General features: G+C 29.5%; 2 long non-coding RNA genes across 2 annotated transcripts; both read left to right on the forward strand.

Moving 5' to 3' along the window:
* Nucleotides 1-2,188: 2,188 nt before the first annotated feature.
* On the forward strand, nt 2,189-4,519 carry LOC111990203 (uncharacterized). Its single transcript, XR_002880618.2, has 3 exons — nt 2,189-2,514; nt 2,674-2,726; nt 3,497-4,519. It is a non-coding gene; the product is annotated as an uncharacterized LOC111990203 (long non-coding RNA).
* A 2,352-nt stretch (nt 4,520-6,871) lies between these two features.
* Nucleotides 6,872-8,511, forward strand: LOC136070435 (uncharacterized). Its single transcript, XR_010631670.1, has 3 exons — nt 6,872-7,065; nt 7,181-7,233; nt 7,969-8,511. It is a non-coding gene; the product is annotated as an uncharacterized LOC136070435 (long non-coding RNA).
* Nucleotides 8,512-11,539: the final 3,028 nt, after the last annotated feature.

Here is an 11,539-nt window from a genome sequence, read left to right on the forward strand (position 1 = left end):
TATTCATGATTTTCACTAAATTTCCTAATAATATCCCTACTTTTTTTTTGTTTAAAATAGTTGGAAGGTGGAGTCAGAGATGTGAATTTGAAACTTTTATCTTGGAATGGAAAGAGACATGATGACAAGTCAAAAAGATTGAGAGTGAGGAACTTGCTCAAATAGTAGAAGGCAAATTTGGTGTGTTTCCAAGAAACCAAATTGAAAAATATAACCCAATTAGGTTTTATTATGTTGCCATATTAATTAATTAATTCACACAAAGAATTCGGGAAAATAATTTTTGCATATAAACTTAAGAACTTTTGTGTATTGAACCAATGCTTCAATTTAAGTCTTCTAGACACTTAATGTATGGCACATAAAATTTTTACCTAAGTTTTATTTTATACTTAATACTACTTTATGAGTATTTTTCAACCAATGATAATTAAGCTTTGATATTTATAAAATAAAGTTCCCAAATTTTATGCAAAAAATAAAAAATTTGCCCTTGAAAGTTCAATTCAACTTGAATTTTGTGTTAGGTCAAGTTTTGAATTATGCCATGTTGTAAAATCACTTTTTTAACCCTAGACTTGTGAAATGATGGTTTTGCCCCTACCTAGGGATTTTCAATCAGAAAACTGAATTTTTATAGTTGGGGATTTAGAACCTAGTTGTACCAAGTAACCAATTTCAAAGCCAAGAATATTTAGTTAACCAATTATGATAAAGTGATTCAAACCTTGGCTAAACAATCGCATAACCATATTGTAAAAAAAAAAAAAAAAAAAGTAAACATAGTGGAAATTAAATGAGGCACGTGATATGGTGATGAAGAGAAAACACTAGAGGAGAAAAAGTCTCTAATGATTTATCTGCAAACCTAAAGGAAACAAATTAATTGTAAAAAAAGAAGAAGAAGAATAAGATTATATCTTTTTTTTTTTTGGTTGAGGAACCGAGATTATAACACATTTAATCCATAAACCTAAAGATCTCTAATGATTTATCCACAAGCCTAAAGGAAACAAATCAACTGTACAAAATAAAATAAAATAAAAAAGAAGAAGATTACATCAATTTTTTTTTTTTAGGAATCGAGATTATAACACATTTAATCCTAAATCTATTTCTAACTCAAGTAAACTTACTGATGTGACCACACACAATTCCAAACCAGAGACCGTTTATGGACTTTATTTGAATGTGAATGTGCTCACACCTTTAAGAACCCTTTTGAAGCTTTTTCGTAGCAACTTGTCTATGGACTCATTGCAACAACTTCAACTTGATCAACTAATCTTGAATAATCTTAAAACCTTCATCATAGAGTGATGCTTTGTGAGAACTTGGTTAACCCTCACCTTAAGTGTGCAATACACATCTCTCAAAAGTCTCATATCCTGTTCTCTAGGTTTCCTTTTATAACTTAAATTGGAATCCATGAAACATTGAAAGCTTCAAACCTTAAAAATCTTGATTTGGCAAAATCAAGATTTTGACAGCATGATTCTCTCAATAGCTTGACTTTAGTAAACTATGTGTCGAGATCTCAATTGATCTACTATGTGTCAAGATTTCATAACTTGCAACCTCTTGTGTAGACATGTGCACATTTCATGGACTTCAAATAAACTTGACACAAGGTTGCTCACGGTTTGCCAACGTAATACTATGTACCTAACATTTACCTTTTACAAAATACGATGTTTACATATTATTTAAAATCTTAAATTACATGATATATATATATATATATATAAGGGGCAAAACTTAGGTACAGTACTTAAGTGATGATCCTTAGATTTATCTCTTAAGATTTTGTCATGTGGATTTTTTCTCATGAAATGGAATTGTATTTTTTTATTAAGTAGCCACATAACTCAATCTTAAGTGAAAAACTTAAGGAACAACACTAAAGTGTTGTCCGTATGCTTTGTCCTATATAAAAGGTAATATAATTTTTTATTATGTTACTTATCCAATAGCACATGAATTGTACATCTAAAAGGAAACATACACACACGGACATATATATATATATATATATAATTTATATTTTATTTGAGAAGAAAAAAAGTAATATAATTGATTATTATTTTTAAAAATTATAAGAAAATTTTTTAAAGAAAATTTTAAAAGTACTATTGGTCCCAAGAGGGTTCAAATCTTGAATTCTCAAAAAGATAACTACAATTGGTGGTTGGTTGGCCTAGAAATTATCGTGCGTTCTCGAAGTATGAGAAGCATACGTTACAAAGCTAAGCGTAAGTTACAAAGCAAACACACAATAAATAGCCTCACCATGCTTCAGTCTTCTTCACTTCTCAATTCTCATATAAACCCTTGTGATCAAAGAGCGAGTGAGCAATATAGATATCTGTAGGTACATTACTCCAATGGAGGAGAATAGAGAAATTCTTAAATTCTCAAACAAGAAGAGAATCAAACAGCAGCATGGACAGAAAAGTTTGTGCTCACAGCGAATCAGCGAATTACCAGATTTCCACATTATGACTCACCTTTATAGTAAGCAATCTCTTTCTTCTTATCACAAACACAAACACAAACACAAACACATATCTTTATACGCACAAATGGTTTCAATATATATGCGATGGGATATCATATGTACATGAATGTTGGTATAATTTTCTGATGTTATGTGCTTTTGAATTTTGGTTTCAGTTCCTAGAACATTCATGGATGCAGCCAGATGAGGTGGGATTATGTAACCAATGGTATAGATCTTACCCTTTCTCTTTTGGTTCCATTATTCTAAAGCTTATGATATATTAAAATTTTTTTTTAAAGTATTTTTTTTTCCATCTATGTAAATCTATAATTCAATTTAATGGTACATCAATGATAAACCCTAGATTATTTTGATATTTTTCACTGTTTTGAATTTTGCTTTGGCTTTTCGGGTGGTTGTTTCCTTAGATCTGCATTATAATATTTTTTATTTTTTAGATCGGTCGTGTATTTTATGCCGAATAAAATGTTTTGACACCTTTTCAATGCTGATAAAGTTTTGTTTTTTTCTTTTTTCTTTTATGTAATGTTGTTTAATTTCAGTTATTAAAGACTACAACTTTAGGAATTTCATGTGATTCGATGTACCTTTTGTAAATTTTTTTTTATTGTTTTATTTGCTGAAAGTAAGTTAAAATACCGTTGTGCCTAAAGAACATTGAGACTATGAAAAACTTTCATAGGCAAATAAGCTATTTTTTTAATATAAAAAATTGATGGCTAACAACATATTTTTCAATAATTCTTAAAATTTCTTACAAGGCTTGCATCTGTTAAAGCAACATTAAAAAAAAAAAAAATCTGAATTATAATCTACTAGATGTCTAGATCTATCTAGACAGTACTTCATAATGTCTAATACTTCCTCATTAACTACTCAATAGTCTCAATTATCACATAAATTTTCCTTTACCTATATATGAAATATGAAAGTACCAAATATTCAGGATGTGCTTAAATATATTTTCTTTTTCAGCTTTGTGTTGATTAAGAGATGCAATTAAGGAAACAACATGAAAGCATTGGTTAACATTGGCTTGAAGATAGGGTCAAAGAGCTTGAACTCTGCTTCTCAAAAGGAAAACAATTCAGCATCTTTGATCAGAATGGTTGGTGTTGGTGCAAACACAATAATAATGGAAACAACACTAAGAGAAACTGAATAGTACGTTGAATATTATTAATTTAAAGAGAGAAATTACATAACGCTATTTGGACTGAGACACGGCACTCGCTCTCTTTAAGGAGATTCAAGCCCTTGGTTGGCTAAACTTTGTAATCGGTGCAGACCTTCTCTGACTTGTCTCCTCCAGGATACAACAGCCCAACAAATGTTGTATGGCTAGAATAGCTTCTGCACAAAGTGTTCAAACCCAAAGCTCCACCAGAAGAACACATTTCTTTGGCCCAAAATTTCTCAGGTAGTTAGGAATATTATTGAATTCACTCTCTCACACAACACTCTTTGCTTTTAACTATTTTCTTTGTTCACTCTTGATATGAACTTAGTCCATAGCATAGCTGTATATATAGTCTTCCAATCCTTCACATAACCTACATGTTATTTATTAATTTTTTAAAAAAATTCTCTTAATTTATTTAATCTAACTTCCATACAAGTAACTCTTTCTTTAACAAATTTTATTCTAACTCATCTCTTTATTCTTCTTTAGTTTTTTTGAGTTTCAACATATTTAATTTAAAATGTACTATCAGTTGGTAGTGATGCTTGCACGTTCACATGCTTAAGATATCCCAAGAAGATGTCTAGTGCAGAAATAAAAGAAAACTACTGACCATCTATTTCTTCCAGTGGGCCATATGAAGTGGGTGAACAATATCGCTATCTTTTTGTTATTGTTGTTGTTGTTTTCTGTGGTGATTTATATCACTATCAGAGAATGCGTACAGTACGCTTAATTACTATGGATTATACTAGCCTCAATCCATTGATTGTACATGTTAGTTGTCTCATACAAGTCAGATCAGTGATTTACCAGATGTCTGTTATTATTTTTCATTACAATGTGTAGTTTTTCGTATTTTTCAGTGTTTGGTAACATTAGAATAAATTAGTCAAAAGAAAACTATCTTTAGTCAACATAAAAAGTGTGGCTTATTTTAAGAGATCGTTTTCTACTAATTTTTTTTAGAAAACAACTATATCTCATAGCAAGTTAAATACGGGAAGTTATGATATTGTTTTTCAACTCATTAAAGGTTACTACCAAACATAGGAAATTGAGATAGTTTTATGGAAAATGTTTTTTGGAAAATGACTCATTTTTTAGAAAACATCATTGCTGAAACAAACAGAATGTAACGTTCTTTTACATGGGCAATCCGTGGTAGATGAGGAGTAAGAATATTCTAAACTGCTCTTCAAAAAATGTTAAAGGCATACAAGGAAATTTTTTTAAATAAATATTGTATTAGTAATCAATTACAACCAAAACAATCCAATAAATTGAAATTACGCTTCCAATATTCAAATCTACTTTCAGATCTTTTAGTTCATCTTGTGCATCATTAATCCTGACGAAATTTTGATTTCATCATATATTTTTGTCACGATTTTCACTAAATTCCTAACAATATCCCTACTTTTCTTTGTTTAAAATATGATGTAAGGAGCTCTAAAATAAGAAAAAATAATAGTGGGAAGATGTGGTCAGAGATATGAATTTGAAACTTTTATCTAGGAATGAAAAGATTGGATGACAGGTCGAAAAGATTGAGAGTGAAGAACTTGCTCAAAAAGTAGAAGACAAATTTGGTGTGTTTCCAAGAAACCAAATTGGGAAACATAACCAAATTAGGTTTTATTGTGCTACTGTATTAATTAATTAATTCACACAAGGAATTCGGGGAAATAATTTTTGCTTATAAACTAAGGAACTTCTATGTAATGAAGCAATGCTTCAAGATAAGTCTTTTGGACACTTAATGTACGGCACATAACAATTGTACCTAAGTTTTATTTTATTCTCATTACTACTTTATGATTACTTTTCAACTAATGAGAATTTATGCTTTGATATTTACAGAATAAAGTTCCCAATTTTTTGTGTGAAAAATAACAATTTTTCCTTTGGAAGTTCAATTCATCTTGAATTTGGTGTTTGGTCAAGTTTTGAATTATGCCATGTTGTAAAATGGGGGTTTTTTTTTTTCCCTTAACCCTAGACTTGTGAAATGATGATTTTGCCCTACCTTATGATTTTCAATCAAAAATTTTAATTTTCACTATTAGATAAGAAAAACTTTTCAAGAATTTATCCACCAACCTCAAGGTAACAAATACTATAAAATGATGGAAGATTACAACATATTTAACGGTAAATATATTGTTAACGTACTCAAGCAGACTTACTGGTGTGACCATATAGCTCCAATATAGCTCCAAAACCAAGGACTACTCTATCATAGACTTTGTTCTAACGTGAACACCTACTCACACCTTTTAGAATCCTCTTGAAGCTTCTTTTGTTTACTCATTAACAATTTCAACTTGATCATAAAATCTTGAATAATTCCTTGATTACTAGGTGATGCTTTTGTGAGAACTTGATTAACCCTCACCTTAGTTGTGCAATACACAGTTTTCCAAAGTTTGAAATCACATCATCTAAGTCTTTTTTATACCTTAACTTGGAATCCACAAAACCCTAAAGAGTTGTGTCAATTGATTAGGCTATTTCAAGATTATAATTGGATTATTATCTCAACGGATCAATTTAGTAAGTTATGTGTCAAAATCTCAATCGATATACCAAACATAGAGATTCCAACAATTATGAAACCTCTCATGCAGTCATAGGTACACGTATTGAACTTCAAATAAACTTACAGGACAAAAGTGACACAAGTTTGCTCACAATTTGCCAACCTAATACTATAAACCTAAAATTTACCTTTTACAAAAAACAATGTTCACGTATCATTTAAAATTTTAATTCACGTAACATACGTAAAAAATGCTTAATGCAGTTTTATAATATATTTTGATTATATGTAAAAAAATGCTTAATGCCGTTTTACAATATGCCCTGATTATGTCAAGTATCCAGCAGCACATTTAGAGGTAGGACATTTTTTTTTCTTTTTTGAGAATTGATTCTTTAAAAAAAAGAGTTAAGATAATTTTTATTATTTTAAGGGGTAAGATTAGTATAATATTGGTCCAAAGAGGGTTCAAATTTTCCTCTTGTACTATCGAACCCTCAAAAAGATAAGTACAATTGGGGGTTGGCCTAGAAATTACCGTAGTTTCTCGAAGTATGAGAAGTATGCGTTACAGACCAAACACGCTATAAAATAGCCTCACCATGCTTCACTCTTCTTCACTTCTCAACTCTCATAGAAACCATTGTGATCACAGAGAGTAGTATATAGATATCTGTAGGTAAACTCCAATGGAGGAGAATGGAGAAATTCTCATATTCTCAAACAAGAAGAGAATCAAACAGCAGCATGAACAGAAAAGTTTGTGCTCACAGCGAATCAGCGAATTACCAGATTTCCACATTATGGCTCATCTTCAAAGTAAGTAATCTCTTGCTTCCTAGCTATCACAAACACGTATCTTAATGCGCACAAATGGTTTCATATATGTTGCTATAATTTTCTGATGTTACGTGTTTTTGAACTTTGGTTTCAGTCCCTATAACATTCGTGGATGCAGCCAGATGGGGTGGGATTGTATAACCAGTGGTATAGATCTATCGTAACCTTTCTCTTTTGGTTCCATTATTCTAAAGCTTGTGATATATTAATTTCTGAAAAAAACGTTTTTTTTTTCTTCTATGTAAATCTATAAATCAATTTAATAAATCCATCTTGTGGTACATAAACCCTAGATTATTTTGATATTTTTCAATTTATTGAATTATGCTTTGGCTTTCCAGGTGGTTGTTACCTTAGAAGTTAGATCTGCACATAATTAGCATATAATTAATATGAACAACCAACTACAATTTCCAAATCTACTATTTTTTTTAATTATAGATCGGTAGTGTATTTTATGCCAAATAAAATCATTTGACACGTTTTCATTGCCGATAAAGTTTTGGAATTTTTTTTCTTTTACTTAATGTTGTTTAATTTCAGTGACTAAAGACTGCAACTTTAGGAATTATGTGTGATTCAATGTATCTTTTGTTATTTTTAATTGTTTATTTGCTGAAAGTTAGTTAAAATACCGTTAAATCGAGGCTATAAAAATTTTGATAGGCAAATAAGCTAATTTATATATATATATATAAATGATGGCAAACAACATAATTTTCACAAAATTCTACTAGATCTGTTAAAGCAACATTTAAAAAAAAAAAAAATCTTAATTACAATCTACTAGATCTATCTAGATAGTACTTCATAGTCTATACCTATATGAAATATATAAGTATGATGTATTCAGGATGTGCTTACATATTTTTTCTTTATCAGCTTTGTGTTGATTACGAGATGCAATTAAGGAATCGACATGAAAGCATTGGTTAACTTTGGCTTGAGCATAGCGTCAAAGAGCTTGAACTTTGCTTCTCGAAAGAAAAACAGTTCAGCGTCTTTGATCAGAACGGTTGGTAATGATGCTTGCTTTTAGCTTGACCACTGCTTGCTCGTTCACATGCTCAAGATATCCCAAGAAGATTCCTAGTGCCTGTCAGACACAAGGAAAATTACTGACCATCTATTTCTTCCAGTGAGCCACACGAAGCCGGTGAACAATGTCACTATCTTTTTGTTGTTGCAGTTGTTTTTGTGTTTGTGTGGCGATCAATATCACTGTCAGATAATGCGTACAGTACGCTTAATTACTATGGATTATACTAGCCTCAAACCATTGATTGTACATGTTAGTTGTCTCATACAAGTCAGATCAGTGATTTACCAGATGTCTGTAAATATTTTTCATTACAATGTATGGTTTTACTATCTCTTTACTTATTATTATGAAATGAAAAACACAGTGTATTAAGAAAGTAAGATCATGAATGTCAAAGCCTGGATTTTATGGAATTGTTATTGCATGTGGAGAGTTGAAAAAATAGATCCTGCTTAATCACAACAGCATTGATTTTACTTACAACAAATTTTGGTAAGTTTGTTACAATATTCGTTCAGTAATAGAGTTGAATAGATACATTTTTACTAAATTCTAATCTTAATTTAACTACTAATTGGTAGTTTCGTTTTAAACCCTATCGTGCTTGAATTACTTCGGTTTCCTGTTGTTGTGAGGCTAATTGGACATTTGAAGTCACTGAATCATGAAACATTTGGCTGAGTCAAATAATTTTGATATTAGTCACTCAGATTGTAACTTTCTATATATCAGAGCATTTTCAAATTCAATAAGCGTTTTCTGATAGTAAATGGGATTTTAGAGCTTTGGACACTGCTTTATTTCAATGTAAAATAGAAGTAGGTTTGGAGCTTGACTGCTAGAAGGCTTTATTTATCGAAATCTTGTATGATATTTCAGGGACAAAAAAAAAAATAGAACTCTAAAGCTTTGGAAAATGCTTCATTTCCATATCATAACATTTTTTCACTCCCGTAGAATGCGTAGAGTTTTATTTATACTAGTCGTAGACCCACGCGATGCGTGGGAATATATATTTTGTAATATAATACAATTCATAATTTATTCTCTAAAATTTATTGAAGATAGTTTTCTCCTAAAAACTTGAACTATTTCTAAAATTATTTTCCAACTCTCTATCTCTACAAATATATCATTATATTATTTTGGTTTTTTATTTTATTTTATTTTTTTTAAATTTTATAGATATGATATTTGAAAACCAATAATGGAGGGACATGCCAACACAACATTAGATTTCTATTTTTCTTCCCATGATGAGATTGTATTATATTTTAATTCTTCTAAATTTTGAGGTGCAACCTTAATCAAATTATCCAAGTTATTCTATGTAATATAATAACATTATATTATTATATAGTACTATATGTATAATGAGTAGGATAATATTTAATCAAATAGAATATAAAAGATAACATCTTAAAATACAAAACTAAATTGCATGAACCCAAAATAGAATTCTAATTAACACAAAAATTCATCAACCTAAAGGATTGATGCAATGAAAATAAAATATAAAAAAAATCAAACAAAAAATGAAAAACAAATTGAGAGAGAGAGAGAGAGAGAGAGAGAGAGAGAGAGAGGTAACCTTTTTTGTGTAGAAAACTATGCATAGAATGAAAAGAGAAATGTCAAATTTATAGTAAGATGCTGAGAATAAGAAGAGTCAAAATAAAGGAAAACAAAAAGGTAGAGAAAGAATGACATTAAGGAAGAAAGTAGTGGGGAGATGAAGAGGTAAAAGGGAGGGAGAGTTTCGGAAAATTAATAATAAAAATAATGGTTAAAAGATATTTAAAATTTTCAATAATGGAGTTTTTAAGTCATCTTAAATGAGAAAATGTTTAAGAAATATATATAACAAAAATTGGAAATAAAAAATGATGACGTGGCTGATGATGTGGCTCAATGTGAGCGTAGCAACATTAAACACTACGCTTCAGCTTTTAGTAATATATAGACTAGTCACAGACCCACGCGATGCGTGGGAATATATATTTTGTAATATGATACAATTCATAATTTATTTTCTAAAATTTATTGAAGATAGTTTTCTCCTAAAAACTTGACCTATTTCTAAAATTATTTTCCAACTCTCTATCTTTACAAATATATCATTCTATTATTTTGGTTTTTTATTTTATTTTTTTTAATTTTATAGATATGATATTTGAAAACCAATAATGGAGGGACATGCCAACACAACATTAGATTTCTATTTTTCTTCCCATGATGAGATTGTATTATATTTTAATTCTTCTAAATTTTGAGGTGCAACCTTCGTACCAATTGCTAAATCCTTCATTCCCAAAAGTGATGTCTAGTTAGTTGCCAACAAAAAAGAATAAGATCACAAAAAAAAGAAAAAGAAAAGTAAAGTGAAGTTTTATAGGTTAGAATCATCACGTACAAAAACTTATTTACAATAAGGTATATAAATAAAATACATATTAAACAAACCTTACTTCAGCAAAATGATCAAATTTAATAGATCTCACTTATATCAATTTCCATCAAAGACCACCAAATTGTCAAATAGTGATATGCCATTGATTCCACCCATGTCTACTACAGACATTTATCAATGTGTCCCTATACAAATCACTCAATTATTATTGTTTTGAATTCCCATAGAAAATCAAAAATAGAGCGTATACGAATTGTAAACTTGCTAACTCGGCCAATTGTTCTTACCTCGGAGAAGATGTCTATTAAAATTGTATCAGTTGCTATGCCCAAAAATAGCAATTGCTTCTACCTTCATTGGAACACATCAACTATATCATATTGTGTTTAATAAGGAAAAAAATAGTAAAATCCAAAAGAAATAGTATTGTTAAGATTTGTCTAAAACTCATGTACATAGTATTCTAGATATTCAAAAAAAGAAAATCAAGTTGTTGAAAAAATAGCATAATTCAAAATCTAAAACTAAAAATCCAATTAATGTTAATGTACACAGTATTAAAGATAGGTATTCAAAAATCAAGAACCAATTAATTTTTCTATCCTCACAACAGTTAGCATAAAGCTAGGTACTAATGGAATTTAAAAATAACTCAATTTTTTGAATTTCCTCACTCCTAAAATACCAAAAAATTTCTCATAAGCTAAATAATCCCCAAAGTTATTTGTCAACCAAACAGGCCAACTTAGGTCCCAAACACAAAAATTCTAGCCACAATACAACAATCTACTTAAGCTGATGTGCTTTGAAGAATTAGAGTTTCCTTTAAAATATTAAGATAAAAAAAATTTAAACTATTACATCCCAAGTTCCATACACAAAAAAAAAAAAAAAAAAAAAAAAAGAAAAAGAAAAAAGATTCAAACTTTACTCTTTTTCTTTTTCATTTTCCCACAATTTCTAGGACACCAAATAACCAAATTAAACAATAAAAAACAAAT

The sequence above is a fragment of the Quercus suber genome, unplaced genomic scaffold (genome assembly GCF_002906115.3).
Source record: "Quercus suber isolate HL8 unplaced genomic scaffold, Cork oak 2.0 scaffold_13, whole genome shotgun sequence".
Taxonomy (NCBI): domain Eukaryota; kingdom Viridiplantae; phylum Streptophyta; class Magnoliopsida; order Fagales; family Fagaceae; genus Quercus; species Quercus suber.